This window comes from Aphis gossypii, chromosome 2 (assembly GCF_020184175.1).
Source record: "Aphis gossypii isolate Hap1 chromosome 2, ASM2018417v2, whole genome shotgun sequence".
Taxonomy (NCBI): domain Eukaryota; kingdom Metazoa; phylum Arthropoda; class Insecta; order Hemiptera; family Aphididae; genus Aphis; species Aphis gossypii.
In genome coordinates this window covers 65,597,449-65,603,537 of record NC_065531.1, presented here as the reverse complement: position 1 = coordinate 65,603,537, position 6,089 = coordinate 65,597,449, and the positions used below count along the sequence as shown (strand labels likewise).

The 6,089-nt window shown below is 26.6% G+C and overlaps 1 long non-coding RNA gene across 1 annotated transcript; it reads left to right on the top strand.

Annotated features, from left to right (window-relative positions):
• The first annotated feature begins 227 nt into the window (after positions 1 to 227).
• Positions 228 to 690, top strand: LOC126550375 (uncharacterized). The gene is made up of 3 exons (XR_007604460.1): positions 228 to 309; positions 386 to 494; positions 552 to 690. It is a non-coding gene; the product is annotated as an uncharacterized LOC126550375 (long non-coding RNA).
• Positions 691 to 6,089: the final 5,399 nt, after the last annotated feature.

Sequence of the window (6,089 nt, the reverse complement as noted above, 5' to 3'; positions counted from 1 at the left end):
GTAAAAAGTAGTAATAAAAAAAAAATAATAATAATAATATAAATTACTGGTTAACAGCTGATTGAAAAAAAATTAGACTACTGCATAGACATAATATAGATGGACTGCGTGTTTAGCCCTTATCGTGTCAACAATAATAAACTTATGTAAAAGTTAAATAATCATGGGAAAATGTTTATCTCTACATCTTTCTTCCATGATACAGACAGTTATATTTTAACCGGGGTAATTCGATTTCGGCACGATTAAAACTGTGATTAACTGTAATGAGAGTTTCCGTGTTTTTTGCTTACATTTTTTCATTCTGTGGTAATATTATAGCTCAGAAATAATAAAACATATTCGATATTAATTCGAAGTAATATTATTAAATTAATTATATTAGGTTTATTAGTTTCGGTTGTTGATATTTTCTATAACAGAGGTAAAATGGTGAATATATGTTCTATAAAAAGCTGTAGAAACATTGGCAAGGATGGTATTCATATGCATAAGTAAGTTACAAATGTTTTAAATTTTTATTAATTTTAACTATTTGACATGTTTTTAAGATTTCCGAGTAATGAACAAACAGCCATGAAATGGACTAACATAATTAAAAAAATACAACCATCGTACATGCCTTTAAAATCATCAATGATTTGTAGTGCTCATTTTAAAACTTCTGATTACAACTTGAACTATAAAAAAATAAAAATAAATGATAATGCTGTGCCAAGTATTTTTTTAACAAGTAATATTAAATAATACCTAATTAGCTATTAGTTAAGTACACCTTCCTTTCATATTATATTGTACTATTAAATTATAATTTAAAACTATTATTTGTTATTTAGCTAGTAGAAAGTCATTGATGAAAATATTTAAAGATTTACCCAAGAACTGTGATAGTTTAAAATATAATCTGTCAAACAGCGGTAAGTAGTTTATTAAGAAATATTGTATAATATTAGACTATAAAATATGAATATGTTAATTTCCAGACGATACAAAAGTGAATGAAACTATTTCAAATACATCAGAATATTCTGAAGCAAGTACTAGCTTAAAATATAATCTGTCAATCAGCGGTAAGTAGTTTATTAAGAAATATTGTATAATATTAGACTATAAAATATTATAATATAATTACTATAATATAATTGTAATTGTTTCTAGACACTTCTTCAGTATTGGGAGTGGCAGATAATTTGCTTACAAGTTCATTAGTTACCAGAATGTAATACTTTTAAAAATATTAATAGGTTTATTTTACTAAGAAACATTTTAGATTTAAGACATTTTTTTCTAGAAAAAGAAAAAAATATTGGAATACCTCACAGAGAACATTTAATGAGTACAAGCGTAGAATAAAGAGCTTAGAAAATCGAAATCAGTACTGAGAAATAAAATCAAAAATGTTGAGCAGTTAATTTCACATTTACAGAAAACCAATAAAGTTTCTGATGAATGTTACTCAATGTTAAACGTATTATTTCCTAAACACGATTATTAATATTATGTTATGTGGTAATTTAGTTGTACAGGGTGTCCCGTGAGGATTTACCCAATGTGATATCTTCTATAAACTAGAAAAAATATTAAAAATCAGGAGATTAATGAAATAAAAATGTTGAAACATCAATATTTTCAAAAAAAAAATAACTCTATAAAATGGCTATTTTCGATTTTTTTGAAAATAATTAAATAAAAAAATATATTTTTAAGTTTTTTACCAAAATATTACAATAAATTAAACATAAAATATTTGTTGTTCTTGTCCCTGTGAGTCTTATAAAAAATCAGAATTATGATATATCCATTGTTTCAGGAGATATCGCAATGGGTAAATCCTCATGGGACACCCTGTATATGTATTTTTAATGTAATGTATTGTGTTGTTCTATGTTTAGTGTTTACTTAGTTAATATTGATAGTTTAATAAATTTTATTTTAACCAATATTTTTGAATTGCACTTTGTATGTGCTTTAAATGTAAATGTGATTTAACTTCTAAAAATATTTGTTTGTATAAAAATTATAATATTAATAATTGTTGTATTTAGTTTTGCATGTACTTTATGTGTTCTTAATTTTTATATATTTCTTAATGTGATATGCTATGTTGTACATAAAATATATTTATATTCTTAACTATATGTTTGTGTTTTGTATGTGTTTATTTTATTACTCTGGGATAACTGTCATATTTTTAGTTAGTAATAATTATAGTTTAAGAATGAATTTATAATTTATAGGATTCCCTTCCTGGCATCCAAAAAGAAATTATTTTAAAACAACTGAATATGACTACACAGAGATCTGTTACACCTGAATTGAGATCTTTTGCATTAACTCTTAATTTTTATTCATCAAGTGCGTATAACTATGTTAGAAAACAATTTAATAAATGCCTACCACATCTGAGCACACTTCGAAAATGGTATACAGTGGTAGATGGTTCACCAGGTATTACAAAAGAATCATTAGTAGCAATTGAGTTAAAAAACGATGAAATGAAATCTCGTGGTAAAAATTTAATATGTGCTATAATGCTTGATGAAATGTGTATTAAAGAGGACATCCATTTTAACGGCAAAAAAAATCAAGGATTTATAGATTTTGGCATGGGTATGATGGAAGACTGTGATAATTTACCTTTAGCAAGAGAAGCACTGGTGATCATGTTAGTTGCACTCAACTCTAATTGGAAAATACCAATAGCATATTTCCTTACAAATGGCTTATTGGGTCAAGAGAAAGCCAATATAGTAAATTTATGTTTAGAAGCAGTTCATCAAACTGGTGCTAAAGTTAAAACTTTAACTTTTGATGGAGTAAGTTCAAATATTATGATGGCTACTAAATTAGGAGCTAATTTAAATATTTCAAATTGTCAACCTTATTTTAAACACCCAATTACCAAAGAAAATATTCACATATTTTATGATGCATGTCATATGCTTAAACTTTGCCGGAACACACTTGGTGACTGGAAAGTATTTTTTGACAAGAATGGTGATGCAATTAAGTGGCAGTTTTTTAAGTCATTAATAGAACTACAAAATGAAAAAGATCTTCACTTAGCAACAAAAATCAGGAACAGACACATTAGTTACCATAAAGAAAAAATGAAGGTAAAATTAGCGGCCCAAGTATTTAGTAGCAGTGTAGCGGATGCTATTGATTATTCTAAAAATATCGGGCTGAAAGAATTTTCGAATAGCGAGTCAACCACATTTTTTTGTAGGATGATAAATAATATTTTTGATTTTTTGAATACGAGGAACTTTTTGGGACAAACTGAGTACAAAAAACCAATTAAATTAAAATTATAATTATAATAAAATGTATATATATATAAGTAAATATTTGTTTAGCAATAATTCATAAAATATATAAAATGAATCATACTTTAATTATAAATAAATGTATAAGTAAAACAAACTCTATATATATATATATTAAATAAGTAAATTCTTGTTAAGTATATTATACTATTTTTTTAAAAAAAATAAAACATAATTTATAACTATTTATATCAACTAAACTCTGTAAGAAAAAGCTAGTAACTATTTTTTGTTTATATATATATATATATATATATATATATACTAGCTGGCTCCGTGCACTTCGTTGCCCGTTAAAAATGCCAATTCTATATAATATGATTCGAATTTTGATTAATTTGTTATTTAATATTCGGTTTAACGGTGTTCAAAACTTATATATTTTCATTGACCGTTTTGATTCTCAAAAATCTTGTGAAACCACCACTTTAATATGCGAATTTTGTAAAATGCTTTCTTATTGCACACTAAATTTGTGGTACGATTTTACGAATGTACCGTGTAAATTTTAAGCATCGATCTATCATTGTTCAGGCTCTACGTTTATTAGTCAGTGAGTTACTCAAGTCATAATATTATAGTCATTCTGCTTGCCGTTGCCGTGAGACTCTCTTATGATTATGCGAGCAGTATATTATCATGTAGGCAATCCACACATGGTAGATTGCGGACCCCGCGAGATGTGTACGTAAGCTTATAATTTCTAACACTTAAGTTTCAAAGTTATATCATTTTTTTATTTTACTACGGTGGGTAAAATACAATAATGTGCCATCTCGTAATTTTTATATTGTTGCCTGTTGGTAAAACAATAAAACTTGGTATAACTTGTTATGTTAGTTTATTGCTGTGAATTTTAAATTTACTGTAGACATTGACTTATTTTGCTAATTCTTATTATTGTTGTTATGGTTTTAACAAAATATAACAACAGGTCTATAATTATTATATTCAATCATAATCAATAGTGACCTTAATATAGTTTATTTTCTTGCTGGACTGCAGTGACAGTTGTTGTTTTTTTACATCCCGATTCCGAAGTTTTCTGGTGGATTTTCCTAAAATTGTACTACATAAGCACCTTCTCTTGCGACCAATAGGAGCGAATCATCAGTGAAAAATGTTACAAAAATGGGGAAAATAAATAATAATAACAAAAAAATTGTTACCATGATTACCAAAAATAAAATAGTAATAATAATAACAGTAATAGTAGTCATCAGTATTTTTTTTTAATTTTCCGTGCAATTTTCTTAACTTTTTCTTACATAAGAACCTTCTCCTGGAATTTACGACCTAAACAAAATAAGATTGAGCGAAATCTATCCAGCCGTTCTCAATTGATGAAATGTTATACATTTTTGTCTCTATTTTTATATATATAGAAGATAGAAGATAGATAGATTATTGTGAACTAAAAAAAAATTCACTCAAAAAATTTCAAATTTCCAAACTAAAATAACTATAGAAACCATAGATTATATTGATTGTACATCGAGCTGATGTTTAGATGTCTACGTCTACTATAGAGTAAATAAAGACAATGGTATCGAGTTCAAATCCCAGACATCAATGAATAGATTTTGCACTTTTTCTACTTATTCGGTTGACTTTTTAAAAATTTTCTTTCGTAAAAACCTTCTCCAGACAATAACAAATACTCCTAAAAAATAATTAGCGAAATCGGTTCAGCTGTTCTTAATTGATGAATTTTTATACATTTTGTCTTCATTTTTATGTATAAAGATTTTTAATTTCTTTTTTTACTATGACAACGATTTAGGTTTGTATGTCTATTTGCATGCATTTTTAAAAACATTTTAAATAAATGATTTATTTTATTTAAATGGTTGCCATTGACTACCAAAAATAATTTAGTTGACTATTTGCTGGATAGATGGCGATTCTGTAATTTCATCACCACCTCGTCATATTTCTCTAACCCGATAACTTTCTCAAATTTTTCGTCCGTAAGAACCTTCTCCTGGCAATTACGTCCCAAACAAAAAAGAATGAGCGAAATCGGTCCAGGCGTTGTTGAGTTATGCGCTTACCAAATTTTGCGATTCATTTTTATATATAAGATATATATATATATATACCACAGAATATATTCCGTGTATATACCGTACATTTACTATAACTAAGCTGATTATAACAAAAAATAATAATAACTATAATTAAGTGTATAAGACGTAACAACACAAAATATTGTTTACGATGTATCTGTGTATATGTGGTTTGGAAAAAAAAAGTGAAGATATAAAATTATACATATTATTATTATAATAAATAATATACTTTTAAATGTTGTACTACACACTAATCTTTTTGAACTATTCAAAATGTTTCGTACTATACTCAATTTTAGGGCTGGTACAAATTACATATTTCATTTCGTTTTTTAACGTGGTGTAAAAAAAAAAAAAAAAAAAAAAAACTAACCTATTTGTGGTGCAAATTATGTAAAATACCATTATTAAATGGAATCATTTTTTATAGTGGAAAATTATAATAGTAAATATTTAATTTAAAGCTAGTTAATAGTAGTAAAGTAATAGTACTTACATTTCTGTTAGCGTGGAGATGCTTGAAAAAAAATATACTGGCTTCTAGTTGTAGTGAACCGGTCTTGGTGAAGATGGTTCAGCACGATTTAAGGGGCCGTTGCACGTCGTACCGGCAAAAATACTGTACAAAAACATGCCAATTTTGTTCCAATAATACGGCTTACTGAATGGTTTTAGAGCAAAATACCTT